The sequence below is a fragment of the Canis lupus genome, chromosome 18 (genome assembly GCF_011100685.1).
Source record: "Canis lupus familiaris isolate Mischka breed German Shepherd chromosome 18, alternate assembly UU_Cfam_GSD_1.0, whole genome shotgun sequence".
In the NCBI taxonomy this organism is placed as follows: Eukaryota; Metazoa; Chordata; class Mammalia; order Carnivora; family Canidae; genus Canis; species Canis lupus.
Window position 1 is genome coordinate 27,005,067 of NC_049239.1, and position 20,276 is coordinate 27,025,342.

At 41.6% G+C, this 20,276-nt stretch overlaps 1 long non-coding RNA gene across 1 annotated transcript; it reads right to left on the reverse strand.

Moving 5' to 3' along the window:
• Window positions 1-5,150: 5,150 nt before the first annotated feature.
• Window positions 5,151-10,724, reverse strand: LOC111090807. Its single transcript, XR_005372931.1, has 3 exons — window positions 10,523-10,724; window positions 8,351-8,534; window positions 5,151-5,340 (listed from the first exon to the last, which is right to left on the reverse strand). It is a non-coding gene; the product is annotated as an uncharacterized LOC111090807 (long non-coding RNA).
• Window positions 10,725-20,276: the final 9,552 nt, after the last annotated feature.

Consider the following 20,276-nt stretch of genomic DNA (forward strand, 5'->3'; position numbering starts at 1 on the left):
CTAGCAGTGGGGAATTCGAAAATTATTTTACCGTTTTCATCGCATCTCAAAAATAGTGTTTCCTTCTCAGCCGATCATGTGGCAGTTGGATAAATTCTGTGCCAATCTTGAATTATGGGAGCGGGACCAGAGAATATGTGGCTTTAAGATGGAAGTCTCTAGCAGCCTTTGCTCTTGGGCTTCCTTCTTCTTTCTTCATCTTACCTGATGTTGACTTCTTGTCATTGGCCTAGTCCCTTGGGTCTTTTTGATCTATTATCCATCCAGTGTTGTTAGTAACTGGGCCAACTCCTCAAGGCAGGCTCTGTACCTGCTTTTTCTTTGTGTACCTAGTGCCTGGCACAGAGAAGTGATTAATGAAGTTTGGTTAAATTAATAAAAGAGAGACCAAGAAAGCCAACTTTTTGATGAGGAAGTTAGGGGTTAGGAAATTAGGAAGTTAGGAGTTGTTGAGATTACATAGTTAATAAAGGATGTTGGCAATACTCAAATATTAATCTCTCTCATAGTTTATGTTGTTGTTGTTGTTTTTTAGCCAAACCCCACATGCAACAGGGATAATAGGTTTGTATGAAATGTGCCGTATTAATGTTGCAAGGTGCTTTTGGCCGTCAGGGGGCTCCTGCATACAAATGTGGACATAATGCCACTGAAGGGCACAAAGTGTCAACTTGGCAAGGGGAGAAAACCCATCTAATTACCAGTTTGGAGGCTTCTGATTATTCTGAAGCATTGGTGAGAAATTCTTAAGCCCCTATTTCTAGCTTTACTACACCTCAGCACAGAATGGTTGCTTTTAGCTGTTGGTTAAAAGCTTGTTCGTTATGCCTTTCCATTTTGGGGTTTGCACTAATTAGGATTTGCTTTTGACTATATGTCATTACAACCTTAAACAATGGTAGTTTAATCACATAGGGGTTTATAATAACCCCTTCTTATCAAAAATACCTTAATCAATTCAATAATTCCACTACTCAGCCATCAAAAAAAAATCTTGCCATGTGCAATGATATGGATGGAACTAGAGGGTATTATGTTAAGCGAAATAAGTCAATCAGAGAAAGACAAGTATCATATGATGTCTTTCCTATGTGGAATTTAAGAAACAAAATGGGATCATGGCGGGGTGGGGGGAAGAGAGGAAAAAATAAGACGAAATCAGAGAGGGAGACAAACCTCTCTTTGTCTAAGATACTCTTTTTATAAAAAGATTTTATTTATTTATTTGAGAAAGAGACAGAGATAGTGAGAGAGAGCACAAGCAGGGAGAAGAGGGAGATGCAGACTCTATGCTGAACAGGGAGCCCAATGGGGGGGGCTCCATCCCAGGACCCCAGGGTCATTACCTGAGCTGAAGGCAGATGCTTAACCAACTGAGCCACCCAGGTGCCCCAAGAGACTCTTAACGATAGGAAACACACCGAGGGTTGCTGGAGGTAGAGGGGGTGGGTGATGTGGTCACTGGTTGACGGGGGTGGGTGATGGGCATTGAGGAGGGCATGTAATGCCATGAGCACTGGGTGTTCTATAAGGCTGAAGAATCACTGACCTCTACCTCTGAAACTAGTAATACATTACGTGTTAGTTAATTGAATTCAAATAAAGTAAAATTTAAAAAATTCAGTAATTCCATGAAGTTGTCAAGGATACAGACCGTTTTTTTTCTCTTTACTCTGCTTTGTCCGCGGTGTGGTTTTGATTCTCAAGGTTACAAGATCGCTCTTTGACTTCTATGCATCACATTGACATTCCAGACAAGAAAGAGGGGATAGGGAAAAAGGAACACAAAAAGCAAAAGCAACAGAAACAATTCAAATGACTCTGTCTTCCTTTTAAAAACGTAGTATCCCAGGGGCCAGGAGAGTGGCACAGGTCACCTCAATAGGTCATGGCCGTTGCTACTCCATCCTAAATAGGGTTCTCTAGTTAAGGAAGAACGGGAAGCAAAGAGTGTGTGGGTAACAATTGGCGTTTGCCATAGTCTACCCTTAGTTAAACGACATCCACACAGACCCCCTTCCTTTCAGATATCAATCAACACCCCTGAAGTCTCATTTAATTATAACATTCAACTCACGGACCCAAAGTATTTGCCAGGTCTTTGAGTTCCCACAATGAATAAATTCAATGACAATTTTTGTTTGGCTCCTACGCATGCCTGTATGCCATTGCGGGAAAGGAAGAGGATGGCAAGAATAAAACTACAACTCAGAAAAGAGAATTGGAGACACATCATTCTAGAGCAGTCATCAGATCCTCTGGGTGGTAAGAGTGATGCCTTCTGGCCCTGGTGCACGTAGTGGTTCTAAGTGCCTTGGCGGCCAGTTGGCAACCCTTGGCATTATCCAAGGGATTATAGTCCTTGTCTTTTATTTACCTCCCAAGCCAGATTTGAGGAGGGTGCTGGGAAGGACGTCATGTGTGCTTCCACAGTCCATTTCTTGTTGAAGCCAAGGACCCGGGAATCATTTAGCCATGGACCACTGGTGTCCAAGAATGGAGGTTTGTTTTGTTTTTGTTTTTAATTTTCGTTTTTGTTTTTGTTTTTTTGTTTTGTTTTGTTTTTTGCATGATTTCCCTCTAAATTCCTAGCTGGCATCCAGCTGATTCATTACCTGTGAGAGTAACAAGAGCACACACCTTGTTTAGGTGTTTTTAAGCCTGAGATTATTTTCCCTTTGCCTGTTGCTCTTTGTGTCCTGGCTGCCATCCTTCCTCTTAGCTTAATGGCTTCCGTCTGAGGCAATTCCTAACAGTAGGCTTTCGTAGCAGGACAACCTCTGAATCTCACTGCCAGCAGGTTAGCCTTCTCTCCCTTGCAGAGAACTAAGGAAAGGTGCCTGCAGAAGGCCTGCAGCTTGGTGGCTGCCCCCCCCCCCCGTTTTTAAAATCAATTTTGGGGTTATTGAAGAGCCTGGATATTTCAACTGCAAGATTTTGTGGAGTCCCCACCTAATTTAAATTAAGATCAGCTGCCAGAGAGTCTTTTCCTGAACAAGTTGGTATTTCCTTTCTTCTTTCTCTGTGGTTTTATGACCTTGAGACTCATTGTATCTGTCTTTCAGAATGTTGCGGAATGTGACACACATTCATTTTGTTGGCCGCATCTTGGGTGTTGATGGCCTGTTCCCCCCTCCCACATTCTCAGATGCCAGCTCAACCCCAGCAACTTCCAGGACCAACCAGCCACATGCCAAGAGTCTCTGGCTCCTCCTAACACTCGTGTATTGACTTGAAATGTGGGACATGATTTCTTGGGTGGCAGCTGACAGGGTCATATGATATATCCTGGAAATATGGGGGAATTAGCTTTACAAGGGATGAGTTTTGTCCACTGAGAAACAGGAGGCAGCGGAGATACAGGCACATACGTTCCTTCTCCTTCCCTTTCCAGTGGACTGGGGTAGTGCCCATTGCTGAGACATATAGCAGCCTGGATACCAGCTGTAGGTCTGTGGCTTCACACACAGCAGTCGTCACCATGGTGATCGAGCACCTTGTCCTGCTTCCTGAGCTTCCCTCTTGCTTCTCCTTTCCTTCATTCGGCACTGGGATTCTCTCTCTCAAATAAAGCAGCAGCACCTCCTCCCTGTCCAGCTCTCCACATTCGAGGAAAACTGAACCAATATCCCACATTCTGACTTTTTCGTAGCATTTCCCATAGAACTTATGACTTGGATGACAACTGGTATGCATCCTGAGGTGTAGCCGTCAGACGTCTAAACCACTGGTTTGCCATTGCATGGAAACGGATCATCAGCTTGCTTATTCAGTGAAATCTGGGTCCTTACTTCCCAAAGATGTGTTAAGCGTCTCCTTGGCTGGGAAAAGGTGCTGTCAAACTACTAAACCACAAAGGCTTTTCTTTTCTCCCACAGTTTTTGTCTTATGCAACGGCAGTTTTAAATGCAAGTAGAAGAGCATTTAATTTGTTACCTAGAATTACTGAAATTGCACATTTCTATTTCATTGCCTGTTCACGTACACATATATTTTCTTCTTACCACAGCATTGGAAATGCAGAGCAGTAGTAACTCAGCTGTTTTACTTGCACTTCTCAGTACATCCAAATTATACCAATGCTCTGTTCCTTCTCCTCACTGATAATGATGGAAGGACTAAAAGGAAAAGGAGCTATGGCTTGCCCTATATTTCCTTTTCATTCTATATATTAGTCGGCTTGGGATGCCATAACAAAATACCATAGATTGGTGGCTTGGCAGACATTTATTTGCTCCCATTTGGAGGCTGGGAAATCTGAAATGGTTGGGTTTTGGGCGAAGGCTCTTTCTTTGGCTTTTAGATGGTTGCCTTCCCGCTGTATCCTCACATGGCAGAGAGAGAGAGGTCTCTCTCTTTCTCTCTCTCTTTTTTATAAAGCCACAGTTCTATCAGATTAGGGCTCTACCTTTATGTCCTCATTTAACTGTAATTACCTCCTAAAAACCCTAATTCTGTATACAGTCACATTGAAGGTTAGGGCTTCAGCATATAAATTGGATGAGTGGTGTTGGCTCAGTTTAATCCATAACATTCTATGTCATCACTTTGAGAATAACTGATTAGCTGTTAGAGAGAAGTAACATGTGTGAGGAAGATATGAGAAGGTTCCTTGGTCATTCATTTTTCTCAGAATGCAAATGCCACGTTTCTGTGTTTAAATTCTGATTTAAATATAAAGAGCAGCCTTTGGGCTGTGAGTGCCTCCCTCTCAACCTGCTTGTGCAGTCTTAGCTGTAACACCTTTATCTGCAGCATCTTGTATGTCTCCTTGAACTTCCATGCATTGTGGCTCTGTGGAGTCCTCTGCTCCTGGGGCGTTGTGAGCATTCTATGCAAATAGGTGGCAAAAAACAACAGATCCACGTACTGTGTATCTCCTCTGCTTATATGTGTGCTCCATTGTCCCATCAGACTTCACTTACAAAATGTAAGTTCAAATATCAGTTTATTAAAAATGTCAAGATAAGGATAGTAGAATGTTATGCCAAGTATTGGGCCCTGCTGAGCCCCCCTTGAAGCCAGTCCTTCTCAGCCACATTTAACAAAGCATAATTTTAGGTTCTGTTACTTCCTGTATCATTGTTTTTTTGGTACCTAGTGTATTTGCCTGCATATAACAAAAAAACACTAATTAAAGGTTGCTTTCTCATGGAGGAGTTTATTTCTTATATATAACAAGAGGTTTTAGGTGGGAAGTTCAGTCTGGTGTAATGGCTCTACAAAATCATCATGGAATCAGGATATCATTTTGTACCATCATTTCTAGACTGTGGTTTTCACCCTCCTGGTGGCAAGGTGGTTCCTGTTCTTCCTTCTTCCAGGTATCAAAACTGCATGCTAGGCAGGGAGAATGAGGAAAGTTAAAAAGATAAAAAAGAAAAAAGTAAAATGCCAAAGACACCAGCCATCTCATCTATCTACTAAAAGTATTTTATTATTTTTATTTTTAGAAACTCTAACTAGCAATTTCATCTTATCTTCTCATTGGCCGTAATTGTACTTACTTGGCCATACTTTGGTATAAAGAAAGCTGGGAGAGTTAGTATTTTTAACAGAGCTCTCCAAACAAAATCAGTATTTTATTGCTAAAGAAAAAGGGCAGAATTGTTAATGGACTGGACACAGGTACTATCTATCAAACCATCCCAAAATTTAGTAGCATACTATAATAACCGTTTTATAATGCTTATGGGATCTTTGGGTCAGGAATTCACAGATATAATGGATCTGGCTTGCTTTGGTTCCACAGTACTTGGGGCCTTAACTGGGAAGACTCACATATCTGGGGGTTACTAAATACCTGGAGGCCGGAACTCTTAGGACTTCCTGCTTGGGGTGTACATTGGTTAAGGTGTGCAAAAAAGACAAAACCAATATGGAAGGTAGGTCAGTAGGTAGGTAGATAGAAAGATATTTTATCTTTGTATCTATTTTTTTTAAGAAAAGATTTTATTTATTCATTTGAGAGAGAGAGAGTACACAAGCAGGAGGAAGGGGCAGAGGAAGAGGGAGAAGCAGACCCCCCACTGAGCAGGTTGCCTGACTACATAGGGCTTGATCCCAGGACCCTGATATCACTACCTGAGCTGAAGGCCGATGCTCAACCAAATGAGCCACCCAGGTACCCCTGTCTGTCTATCTACTGAATGAAATTAGATTGGCTCATGTGATTATGGAAACTGTGAAGTCCCATAATCTGTCATCTGCAAGATGGAGACCCAGGAAAGCCAGTGGTGCAGTTTGAAGGTCTGAGAGCTGGGACCCCGTGGTATAGATCCTGGTCTGAGTATCTGAAAGCTTGAAAACCAGGAATGCTAAAGGTAGGAGGTGATCGGTGTCTCAGCTCAAACAGGCAGAGAGTGATTTCAACCATCCTCTACCTTTCTGTTCTGTTCAGTTTTTCAGTGGGTTGGATGACAGCCACCCACCCACATTGGGGAGGACCACTTGCTTTACTCAGTACACAAGTTCAAATGCTAATTTATTCTGGAAATACCCAGAAATAATGTTTAATTGGATATCTGGGCACCTTGTGACCTAGTCAGGTTGACAAACAAAAGTAACCATTACAGGATGGGATGACTCAAGGTTGGCCTCATTTGGGACTATAAACTCGATAGAAAGCCAGTCTGTGTGTCCCGGGCCTTCCTCACTAAAAAGGCTAGATTTTGAGAGAAAATGCCCTAAGAGACGTGGGCAAAGGCTGTATGGCCTTTTCTGACTTAGCCTATAGGTTCATATATGTTATCAGTTATAAGTGAGTCATTAAGGTTAGGCCAGATTCAAGGGCAGAGGAACCCCACCTCTTGATGAGGGGCTTCAAAGGAGCATGTGGATGGAGTGGGCCATGTTGTAGCCATGTGCCACGGTTGGCTGTAGGGCTCAAGGATCAATGACGTGTCTATACAGATATATTATTTCTTTCACTTTCATGTAATGCTGATCTCTGAAGGGAAATACAGAGCAAGGATGGACATGTGGGTTTTTCCAGGATTTTTCACTTGTCAGAAAAAATAAATGCTTAATGTCTAACTTCATACTAGACCCTTTTTGTTGTTTGTTTTCTTAAGCCTTTATAAAGAATTTATATCCAATATATCCATTGTTTTGGTATATACAGATTGATGGGGTTTAACACTTGAGTAGATTCTTGTTACTGCTGCCATAAAACGGGATATAAAACAGTTCCAACGTCCCAAAGAATGTTCCTGTGTTCCCTCCTTGTCCTTAGCCCCTCTCTCACTTCTAACCCCTCAAAACCTCTTATCTCCAGATAAAAATTGCTTTGCTTAGTGATCTTCAAAATACGCCATACATATTGTAGGAGGCACACAAGATGACCCAAACTTGGTGGGGTAGGGGTGGGCGAGAAAGAAAATAGTTTCTGTTTACATTTCGATTTTTATGTTTTAAAATGCACATAATACATTAGCACTGAGGTTATACACATTTAACTTATAAATAATGAAACATAATGGGATTGTTTAAAAATTGATTACTGATAAAGATAAGTGACCAAGAAGTTTTTAGACTACTGATTCAGATTATCACCAAAAGCAGTTTCCTCTGGGGTGAAAGTGGTGTGGTTGTTTACACATGGACTTTTTTCTTAGCCAAATGTAATAGTGAATGAAGGACAAGAAGGCTGCTCAGAGAAATGTATAGCTCTCTGAGCTGGGTCTCAGATTTCCCAAATGAGATGGTAAAATGTCTAATTATTCAGTTTTTGACTTTCTTGTCACTCATTTAAATGTATGCCTGGCATATTTTAAGATTTAAGGGCATAGGAGAGAATAAGACAGTCAACGTCTTGGCTCTTCTGACGTGTGCTTTCTAGAGCAAGAAATAAAGAGTAAATAAACACGCCAGATTTCAGGTTGTACTACAAAGCTGTGGTCATCAAGAAAAAAAAAAGAGTAAATAAACACACAATTAACAAAATTTCAGGTGGTGCCGAGACAAAAGAGGAAGAGACAAAAGAGGGTAATGGGTGGAGGGGTACGACAGAAGGTTAGACATCCGTGGGAGACCTTTCTCTAGAAGGACCTGTTTGAGCTGAAACCTAAAATAATAACAAGAAGTCCCTACCTGAATATTGGATAGATTTGGGAATTTGAAAGCAGATGGGAATAACACATGAATTTTTATTTTATTGATTGTTTTTTTAAAGTATATAAAGCCTAGAGTGGGAGCAAATCTTATAGAAAGTTCCATGCTCAGATATCCGGGGTAAATAGAAGACAATGAGCAGTGACACAGTGCGTCTACACAGAGAGAGGCTGAAACTTACAGTAGCTTTCCTATGGCCCCTGGGTATCATGGGAAAATATCTAACAATTTTTCACACCTTGAAGTAACTGGTGGATCTGGAGAGGCCTCAGCGTCCCTACACATACGAGGTGGTGACCTGGGTGGCTTGTTCACTGGGACCAGATGGGGACCCATGTCTCCGGGAATGCCAGCATGTCCTCTGTTCATTATTCTCCTCTGCAGACTGTGGCCCATGGATGTCCTGTTCATTCTACTGGACACTGAGGGTAAAATGGTAAACGAGTCAGTCCTCTTGCAGTCTTTCTGGCTCCCTCCTCACTGGTGAGGTTCACCGTTTCCTTGTATGTCAGTTTGGGGCCTACAAGAGGCAGATGCAGGAATAAAATTAAAAATGCAAAGGAATTTTTTGGTGGCCCACAAAAGATAAAGGAGGAGAGGGACTAACAGTAGGCAGAGTGAGTCCCGGACCATGATGTGGATCTGACACCTGCGCACGGTGAGGGGAAAAGAAGGGGGATTGTGGGTGAAGAGCCTCAGACTTCAGTGCAAGTCTGAGAAAGTCTCATCTATGAAGTGATTAATTGTTAGAGGAGTCCCATACTGGGCAGAAATTGCCAGGTTCTAGAACCCCGAGGAGATGTGGCCTTGGCCCAGATGCTGTGGTGGATTCCAAAGGCTTGCAGCTGGGACTGTCCAACAGCCAACTGCCCTCCCCACAGCAGGTTCTCACTCGAAGGGAGAACCAAGAGGTTCATCTCCGTGGCCGTGTGCCTGCTCCTGGGCAGGCATTCCTCTTGCCAGCTTCTGTGGGTATTTTTACATCCCCCGGGGCCCCTGCTTCTGCTCCAAATTAATGAGCATCTTAGAAAGGAACCATGAGGCAGTTTTGTTCCTATTGATACTTATCTCAAGAATGTCATTAATTACCAGAACATATTTCTTGGCCATTCAGTTTTATTAATTAGGATTTTTTTTCCAGACTGTATTTTGGAATCGAGGAGGGTAGGATTCTGACTATAAACTCAAATCAGCAATTGCAAATTGTGACTGATGTGAGTGGGTTGGAAACTTCTGTGGTGGGAGCTGAGGGCCCCAGAATGGCAAAGGGACCCAGACATAAGCGTTGTGGAGAACAGGGGAATGAAGGCATTGGGATCCCCTATAGTGTCGCAGCAGCGCTTACAGGACGTTCGCTTTATAGGAGGAGTAAAGCAACCAAATGAGACTTGCAAGCAACCAAATGGGAAGAGGGTTCGGGTTGGGTTATGTTAGAGTCTCCCCGCTGGTCTGAGCCCGTGGCAGGGTGCAGACCAGCAAGACCGTGGGTCAGGAATAATGGCTTTGCCCTCACCTCTCCCTCAAAACTGTCACCTGTCCTGGATACAGTAGAAGTGCCTTTCCTATAGGTCCATATAAACTCTCCCTGGGACACCTGGAGGGCTCAATGGTTGAGCGCCTGCCTTTAGCTCAGGGCGTGATCCTGGGGTCCTTGATCCTGGGGATCAAGTCCCACATCAGACTCCCTGCACGGAGCCTGCTTCTCCCTCTGCCTGGGTCTCTGCCTCTCTCTCTGTGTCTCTCATGAAGTGCCCAGTTACCCTGGTTTGACTTTTTTTTTTTTTTTTTGACTTGTCTTTTCTTTTAAACGAAATCAATGGCCAAGTTATTACGTATTCTTTTCTCTTTTTCCTGATGCCATTAGTGATTCTCTGAAGCAACACGTGCTTGACCCACTGGTGACCAGGAGTCTCCAGCCAGCTACCTGGCCTTGCTTGGGAAATACATGGATTTTTCAAACAGTGTGTGATGAGTCACCAGTGGCATTGGAAAGGGAAAGAGAAGGGTGGAAAATATATTGAATTTGAATGGCGGCAAAAGAAATACCACATTAGCTCAGGCATTCAACATATAGAAGTAGTTGTCTGACTCCTTGGTAATTAAACTTTAATGAGAGGTTCATCCGGCCCCAGGTAAACAGATGTAATGATCTTTTGTCCACGATAAAACCAGTATATGGGATTTCTCACTGAGACTTTCAAGTTTCAGGCTGTCATTAAGCCCTGAGTAGGAAAATTCGGTTTGCTTTTAATCCTTTGTCGTGGGTTGGAAGGGAGTGAGAGTGTGGTGGGAGAAAGGAATGTTCCTGTTTGCAGTGAAAAGGGAAGGGTCTGTGCTAGGCTGAGAAGCTTCTAGAAGGAAAATAAATCACAGAATTTGAAGCGGTAGCGATCTTAGCATCTATTGCAACCTGTCATGCAGCAGACGTGGAAACAGAGATGGAGAGGGGCTAAGACACAGAATGATGGCACGGAAAGAAGGCTGGAGTCTGAAGGGCCGAGTCAAGTACCAGCTGTGCCTGCATCGCTCTCTGTGGCTGAGCTTTGACGCCAGTCCCCTTCCCCCGTGACCTGACCTTCTTGGGCTTTTGGAGACAGTGTGGAACGCTTAGAGGCCAACTATGACTTCCAGAATCTTAGGCAAAATTCCTGGTACTTGTTGGCATTCCGAATGTAAACGATAGGTCAGACCTTCTTTGTGTATTGAGACATTTCTTTGCAGTTCCGTCTGTCTGATCCCCATAACGGCCCTCGTCTCCTAACACAGTTCTAACAAGACCTTGGCAAATTCAGTCTCTGTTCCTGTTCCGAAAGTGTTTCTCTTGATGTTCTCATTTGGTGATTCCTGAAGGTTCATATCCGTGGGTCAATTAACATTTGAAAGCTTCCATCTGGGTTCTTGGCTTTAAAAATCAGTCCTTGCCCCATATCTAGCACCCATACATAGGCCTACATAACAAAGGTAAGGATGGCAAAAAGAAAGAAAAAATAGGATTGGACCATCTAAAATTGTAAAGGTGGAGCTTGATATGAAAGAACGGAAATATATAGTAGTGATTAAAGTACCTTGGGGAGCAAAGAAAAAGGGACACTAGGCTACTACAGGGTGATCACAGACCTCTGCCCCCTAAGGTAGACAATGATTCTTGCTCACCCCAGTGACATTACAAATCCCAGAGTTTTAAGCCTTTCCCCACATACATAATCTCTTGCAGCTGACATTTCTTCATCCCTTAAATGGCAGTTGTAGTCATCCTGGCTCTTAAGGCTATTGGGAGGATCAAATTAAACAATGGCTCCATGAGACTTGAAAGTGATATTTTAAAGGATTTACTAGCTGGTTAGTAGGACTTGACTACAACTGGGGATTTCTGGCAGCTAATTCAAGTCCTGACGGGTCTTCTTTTCACCGCTCTGGGGAGAAAGTTGTGAATAAGGGTACACTGTAGAGAAGACAGTCAGTGTTTGGCAACAAAAGGAAGACAGCACTATAGTATCTTTTTTGGAAAAACACTTAAAAATTTTAGTATATAGCATTACTCAAGTCATAGTTAACTGTTTAAAAACCACATGAGTCTATTCTCTGAAGGAAAAGGACAGTAACCAAACTGAGCTGTTCCTTTTTTGTGGACGTGTTCATGGAGTCCAAGCACAGAGCTAATTTCCTTCTCTTTATTCGCAAGTGAAGGTAGGCAGGGGGCGACCATGGAGTAACTTAAAGCCTGGAGATAGGAAAGCATGAATTCTCATAAATAACTCAAAGATTTCCTGCCACCAAAGAGCAGGATCAACTTGCAAGAGAAAAACAAGGGCCTAGGAAATTGGTCTTTTTACTAATGCTTTTGTCCTAAGTAATATTTCTCCAACTATCATTCAGATAGCATCATATTTCACTTTTCTGCTTCAACCTCAAATTCTTTAGAGAGGACCCTAGAAATCCATTTGCCATTCTGTGGGATGGAATCCAGGACATGATCATCATCATTATTATTATCACTGAAGATGAAGAAATCTATCACTTTCACTATTTCCTGCTGCCTGCATAATAACTCAAGCTCTGTCTCTTGGTCATCCACTTTAAGGGGCGATATAATGACATTGCTGGGAATTACATATATCTACTCATTCCAAAGCCAACAGCTCTTGTTCAGCTTTAATAGATCAAATTCTATTAAAAAAAAAGTCATGAGAACAATTACTTTCTTTTAAGAACTAAAGAGTTTTATCTCTACAAAACTGAGTCTAAAAAGTTCACTGCTCAGTGAGTATCAGTTTGCTTCTGGGAAATGGCATGTGATTTCTCAGTGGTGTTCTGTCCTACCTTATAAAACTTTAGCAAAGTATTTCCAGTTATTCAACAATGACCCAAGGCGTGTCAACAATCAATTTGCTTCAACATCAGCTTTTTGGGGAAGACTATCAGAGCATAGATCAGAGGAACATCATGACCTTTAACTTGATCTCCAAAAGTTCATCCGGTCTATACTCGTTGAACACCTTGAGTATACAAAGTGCCAGGTCTAGTGCTGAGTGTACAAGATGAATGAGGCTTTGTCTTCGTACTTGAACACATTTAACAGATGAACAAATGTCAGTTCTCCTCTTCTCTTTGTGGAATGCACAGTTTCTGTGAATGATGTGAAATTCCCAGAAGTCTTGGATAAGGATTTGGCTGCTTTTTCAATGCCTTTCTGTATGTGGTTTTAAGCCAAACATTCAGATAAAATTATCTTTGATTGTGTCTGTGTGCCATCTGTGTGCCATCTGAATCCAGAGGCCTGCAATCCTATGTAGTGTTGTATGGTGAATGCTAGAAGAGATGTAGGTACAAGGACCGATGAAAGTGCAGAAGAGACTTTTGGGGAGATCCCTGGATGGCTTAGTGGTTGAGCGTCTGCCTTCGGCCCAGGGCTTGGTCCTGGAGTCCCGGGATCAAGTCCCACATCGGGCTCCCTGCATGGAGACTGCTTCTTCCTCTGCCTGTGTCTCTGCCTCTCTCTCTCTCTCTCTCTGTGTCACTCATGAGTAAAAAAATAAAATCTTAAAAAAAATAAGAGACTTTTGGAATAGAGGAATAGTAGTTGAGCCTGGGGTCAAAAGGTGAGTTAGAATTTTCTGGATAAAAATGTGGATAAAGGTATCCAGGGAGATAACAGCCCATGTGAGGAAATGGAGGTGAGAGAGTATGACAGATCGGGGCATTTTTATGGTAACCTGTAACATAGGGTGGTGGTAGTTGCTGACACTAGGTGAGCAGGCTGGGCCAGTCTGGGAAAGGGATGCTATTTCTGTATTAGGTTTATCATCTTAGTCTGTTCGTATCTTCTTGGTTGATGGAGAAACTGAGGAAATACTATCTTGCTCCAACTCCCCCTCTGGTATTATGACTCAAGATAAGCCTGTGGTTCGGTGTATTTGATTCCAGATGGCCTCAGCTTCCCCACTCTCTGCTCCTCCCCCCTGCCACAGAAACTCCTTCTTCCATGCAAATCACGGGCCATTCAGAGTTGTTTTCATTTGCTCACCTGTGCTGCTTTTGTCGGGAATCACATTACCACTTAAAAAATTATCCAATGAACTGAAATGTCAAAGCAGGAAAAAGTTAATAAGTTTACCAAGTTCATCTCTCACAACTCTTTCTAATTAATGATGAAATGTTGAAGAAAGAGCTGTTAAAATGTTGACTAAAAAGAAGTTTGCGGAAGCTGGTTGAAAGCAATACTGATGAGCAAGGTGGAGGAGTTCTCCAAAGGGATGCGCTATTTCCCCGCCAAACTTGGTAAAGCCCAACCCCCTGGTGCTGGCCCAGATGCTAGGAAGTTGTTGTGTCTCTGCCATGACTACAGTGTTTGCAGTTTTATGTGTGTTTGGCTATTTTATTCATGTTTGTTTAGTCTTTCCCCAAACGTCAGTCCTGGGAAGTGGTTGATTAGCACATTTATTGTGTTTGTATCTCTCACTTAAATTAAGCACATTTAAGCCACGTATATAATACGAGTTCACTCAGATTGGCTTATCATACTTATGTGACACCTTTGTTGCTCGGTAATCATGGAAAAGATGAAAGCCTAACTTCCAGTTCTATTTGGTCTGTCTTCTGGCTGAAGACAGAAGGGCCTGAGATAGCCATCTGTGAGCCTTGCATACCACACTCCTTGGCTGAGTTTCCATACTGACATATAATGTGTAATAGTTGGTATGTGCTAGATAATCATATCCTATAGCTCATTTAATCAAATTATGTATTGTATGGCATAATACTATTATATAAATAATATGAGTCTTTTCCTTTGCTCATCTTGTCAGTGCTATTGCTGATCAACATGAGTTGACAGTATGTGGGGTTATGGACATCCTTGGGCATGTCCAGTTTTGGTCTTGATTTCATGACTGCTTAAAAATAGAAGACTTGCTACCCCTTCTTATGCCATGCCCCATTTTACAAAATCTGAGAGTGGTTAGGTGTTGTGGTTCAAAGTCCCCACAACCTGGCTGTGAAATTCTGTTTTGCTACTCACTTAATAATAAATCCTGAGCAAATTACTTGTACAAATCTTATTTTGCTTCTCCAGAAAATGAGGAATAATAACCAATTAAGGGTGGATTATCTAACCTCTGTTTGATTTATATAATCATAATTCCTCTTACAGGATTGTTGAGAAATTTAATTGATACAGTTTTTATAGTGTACTTTTACATGGTTGGCTTTTGATGAGGAGCTGCTTTCAATTTACATATGGCTAGATTCTTGCTAGCCGCCCCCTGCCCCCCAATAGTGGTACATGGGGACTGGTCAATAAATACTAGCTATTATTATTATTTTAATTATGATGTTTAGCGTGTAGCTGTTATCTCATTTGCACCTTGGGGTTAGATCATGTGTTATAAAACATTACAAAACAAAGGGGGATTGAAGATAGGGCATGTAAACCCGTGGGTGTGGTTAATCCCTGGATGTGGTAATTACTCTTATGATTTGATTTAATCCTCTCTAAATTGGTAAACACATTATTTCTAAATCTACTCGTTTAATTCCTGTAGTAGCTATATTATCTTATTGTTGGCTTGTGTTTGGAAAGTGAACCCTTGTCTGCCTCCTAGATACTTTGTAAGAAGTGAACCTGTGATCCAGGTAGATGCTAACAGGTTCATGATGTGGCCTGGTTATGAATTCAGCCCTGAACTTTAAGGAAAGCTAGATGTTCAAGAATTTTCCAGGTTTTTTCAGGGAACAGTATGACTTTCTATGAATGATGCTAAATCCCCTGAAGTCTAATGTTGGGATCTGGCTGCTTCCTCAGTGTTTTTTTTTTTTTCTCCTTATGCTTCCTAAAAGAGCACTAAGCCAGAATTATCCTTGATGGTGTTTATCTGCATGAATGTAGGAGGGAGGGAAGGAAGACAGGAGAAAAGAAGGGGGGGGGGCCTAGGTTGTTTGAATATAGTTGTTGAAGTCAGAAAGACCTACAGAGAGTAGTCAAACTCAACAAGTTCACAACCTTTGGTTCTGATCCATGTGGTGGTAAGCTGTCACTAAAAAACACTGGGATGTATATATTTTATATATATATGGCAAGGCTTTGGCTGGAAAGCTAAAGACCTTGGGTGGATTCAGCATTCTTAGTCCTAGCTAGGTCACAGCTTTGGAAGAGAAGAAAGGCTATAGGATATGTTCCCCTTGTGTCTTAGTACATCTGGGCTGCTGTAACAAAACACCCCAGCCTGGGTGGCTTATAAACAACAGAAATGTATTTTTCACAGAGGCTGAAAGTCTACGATCAATCTTGTCTCCTCCCATGGTGGAAAGTACATAGGGGAAACAAGTTTTCTAGTGGCTTTTATAAGGACAATAATCCCATTCATGAGGGTTCCACCTTCCTGACTTTATCTAATCCTTATTACCTCATAGAGGTCCTGCCTCTAAATACTATCACATTGAGGGGTAGGGTTTCAACATTTGAATTTTGGAGGGACACAAACATTGAGCTCATAACTCCTGGTAACATAGATTATATTGAAGAACAAGATTTGTTTTTCTAGATTGGAGTTTATAATGTCATAATGATGATCCCTTGGGGAAAAGCAGTCACCTTATAGACCCAAAAGAATATATTCATTAGAATATTAGAACTTATTATTGAGTATTTGATGGCTTAAGGAAAGGAGGAAGGCATATACTCAGTAACGTGATACTAATAATGTCTTATATGAAAATATCATTTCCAAAGTGTTTTTATGTGATCTCATGAGATTTTTAACAAAGATACTCTGAATATTTCAGAAATATGAAGGTCTTTCTAGATGAAGAATATGAATTCCACAGAAGTTAAGCAGTTTGTTTGAGGTCACATAGACATTAAACAGCATATCTGAGACTAGAATCTAGATTTCTTGAGAACAGTTCTATATTCCCATTATTATGGAACATATTAGTATTTTTTAATAATTTTTTCCTCAAGTTTGAGCCTTGCTTGTGATTTCAGAAGTGTTCTTTTAGGCCATAAGGAATTTTAGAATTTTCACATTTTTCTTTGTGGTTTCTTTCAACATGTTTGCCATTAACATGGTTTCACTAATATCTGGTGAATCCTTGACTTGTCCTGTTGGGGATTTCATCTCTGGAAATATAAAACAATGAAGGGAATAAGTCTAATTTTAGACTTCTTTCTAGTCAAGAGAATGGAAGTAGAAGTGGAGGACAACGAGGAAAATTAACAACAGTATTTCTAATAGTGATGAAAGCAAAAGGTGATCCAAGTCAAGTATTCATCTTGGGTTGTAGGAGGGGGGATATATTTCAAATAGTCCAGATAAAAGATGGTTAAGAGCAACAGGGGAGTCTAGAAAAGAGAAAAAGCCAGCATTGAGGTTACATATTATTCCTTTGAAAAAGAAAGTACTGGTAGTGTGACTTCATGGGCATCTCTGTGTTTGGATTTAATTTGTCACAAAAGGAATATATATTACTGTATAAATTTCTCTTCAGCTTCTGCACCCCAACATACACTCTATTCATCTACGGAGAGGCAATGCAGCTAACATTTTAGTGTGTATTGTTGCAGACCTGTTCTCCATACATATACATGAACATATAGTTACTTATATAGCAGGGTAATCAATCATTTCAGTTTTCCCAGGACTGCGAAGTTTCTGGATATGTGGGTATGATATTGTGATTTATAATAAGAAATGTGTATTTGGTCTTTGACCAGTTCTTGGCACAGAGCTAAGAAAAACTTTGGAATTTTCTGCCTTAAGAGCGATTGAGTATCTTTTGTTATGGTAATGAGATGACTTTTGGAAAGCCCTTAGGTTACCTGCCAATGGGGGCTGGTTTTCAGGGGAACCAGCCACTTGATTAGAGTGTTGGCATTTTCAATACCTCTGGTGAGAGGAGAGGGACTGGAGGCTGAAACAGTTGCCAGTGGCCAATGATTTAAATCATTTGTGATTCTCCATTAGAGACTCTTTCATTAGAAGCCTCCATAAAAACCCAAAGGACAAAGTTCAGAGAGCTTCCTGGTTGGTGAACATGGGAAATGCTGGAAGTGTGGCGTGTTTCGAGAAGCCAAGCAGAAGCTCTGCACCTTTTCCCCATACCTTGCCTTGTGCATCTCTTTCATCTGGCTGCTCTTAGCTCTGTCTTTTTATAATAAATCAGTAATGTAGTAAGTAAAATATTTCTCTGAGTTCTGTGAGCCACTCCAGCAAAGCGTTGAACCTGAGGAGGGGGTCTTGGGAGCTTCTGATTTATAGTTAGTAGGTCTTAAGTACAGGTGACAGCCTGGACTTGTAATTGGCATCTGAATTGGAGGGTGTTGTTGGACCTTCAGTTTGTAGCCAGTTGGTCAGAAGCACAGGGAACAACTTGGGTTTGCAACCGGTATCTATTTGGGTTGGGTGCCATCTTCTAAGACCGAATCCTTCCCCTATGCAATCTGATGCCATCTTTGGGTAGGTAGTGTCAGAATTGGAGGAACCCACCTCATGCCAGAGCACTGCTTGTTGCTTGTGTGTGAACACCTCACCACTCACATACATCAGGCAAACCGGGAAGGTTGGTCACCCCATCCAGAGACAAATGGGTGAGAAGGTTATCTGTCCTCCCTAAAATGGGATAAGAGGAGGAAAGTGATTTAGTTGACCTCACAGGCAGGAAATGGATAGTCTTTCAAATGCTTTTTCTGGGTTTTGAATGAATGTCACTTGTCCTCCTGGTTTCTAAAATTGGTGGCTCATGTAACTCATGATCTAGTCTTTTCAGGCCAAGCAGTTGCTTTGTCCAGCTCAGTGTCTTCCTGGCTGTGGAACATGCCATTGACACTTCCACATCTCTGCCAAATCCTCTGTCAAGACCCTGAGGCAAGCCTTGGTTGTAGAGTTATGTTACTCTTCATCATAGTAGACCCCATGGCAGGCTCATGAGACCAGCCTCCATTTGGAGTGTCCTTGCATCATGAGAACTATGGGAGACCCAGGAGTTTTTTTTTTTTTAAAGACTTTATTTATTTATGAGAGACACAGAGAGAGAGAGGGAGAGGCAGAGACACAGGCAGAGGGAGAAGCAGGGTCTATGTAGGAAGCCTGACACAGGACTTGATCCTGGGTCTCCAGGATCAGGCCCTGGGCTGAAGCTGACGTTAAACCTCTGAGCCACCCAGGGTGCCCTAAGGAGTTTAAACTAGATCTCCCTCCCACCCTTCTTGGCCCTGCTCCTGTATCTCTCTCCCTCCCCTCCCCTTTCTCCCACTATATTACTCCCTCTTGATTATGTTGACCCTAACAGAGTGACTCAAGGTCCCCCGTATAGTGGTCCTCTCACCGAATCCAAAATGGGGAGCATGGGAGGAATCCCTTAAACCCGGTGTTTCCCTTTGACTTTTAGAAGTCATCTTTTCTTCTTCAAACTCAAGCTTTTGGATGAAAACTTGAACCCAGCTGTCTGAGCTCTCTTTTCTAGCAGTTCAGTTGACCTCTGGCTCTTATAATTCCTTAGTCCAGTATCATTAGAATTGTCCCTTCCTTCATCCTGTCTGGGCCTTCCTTTCATGAAACACTCTCTGGTGAATAATCCATCAAGTCTGGCTTTCAACCCTATTATTTTACTAAAAAATTTAAGTACTCACCTTCTCCTATACTGGCAGGAGGAACCTCACAAATGGCCTCATCTTGACTGTTCAAGGCTGCAAGAGGTCAGTGTTTTAAGGTGGAAATTTGTAATTTAATGGTGTAATGTTTGTAAAATACTATCCCTAATAATACAGGTTTCTCCCACTATCCCAAAGTAGAGTGTTCCTATAAAACCTTCTGCAAACCAAAATGATGTAAAGCAAAGAAGCAATTGCCATTAATTTACATGGAAATATTTTTGAGTGTTCCCCAAAAAATAATCTCTTTGAGGCTTTTCTGATACCTTAGGATTCATCTTGCTAATGAATGCACAAAATAAATCAAGATAAAGCACAGATGCTCATAAACACAGTTCAAAGCTCTGGTGTCTGATACTGAGAGGCTGAGTTGTAGTTCCCTAGGAAGGACCTGAGTGGAGCCATTCTTGCTGCTTGGGGTGTGTGCTGCCTCCACAGTGGTTTGCTGCAAAAACAGTCACTGACTGCTATTGTCACTTTCCACCTTTCTCCATAAAAGTGAAAATCCTCTTCTGATTCCTTTTGGTTAGCAAAAATGGGTACTAATGTAGGTTTATTGTAAAAGCCAAGTGGTATAACTCAAACTTTTGAAAAGTAGAGGTTACTTGTACATCATTTAAAGAACTCAAACAGGATTGAACATGTTTTGTTTTCTGACTTGTTTTCCTCATCAAACAAAATACCATAGATATTTTCCCATGTCAGGACAGAGAGCTATTTCATTTTTTTAAATGGTTGCAAATGACTTTATGTCATGAATGCGCCATAATTAATCAAACCATTTCCTTCTAGTAATGGACATCTAGGTTCAGACTTTGGAAAAGACTTTATTTGTGGAAGTCAGAAATATGCATTTTAAGAATAGATATCAAAGAATAGAATAAACTTGAAAGGGTAATATTGAGAAAAGTATGAAGAATCAGTGCAGCTAGTGAAATGTTTATTACAGAAAACAGACGGTTTCATTTATCCATATTTAAAGCAAAAAGAACAAGGAAGGGATGGGGTCACTGCTTGG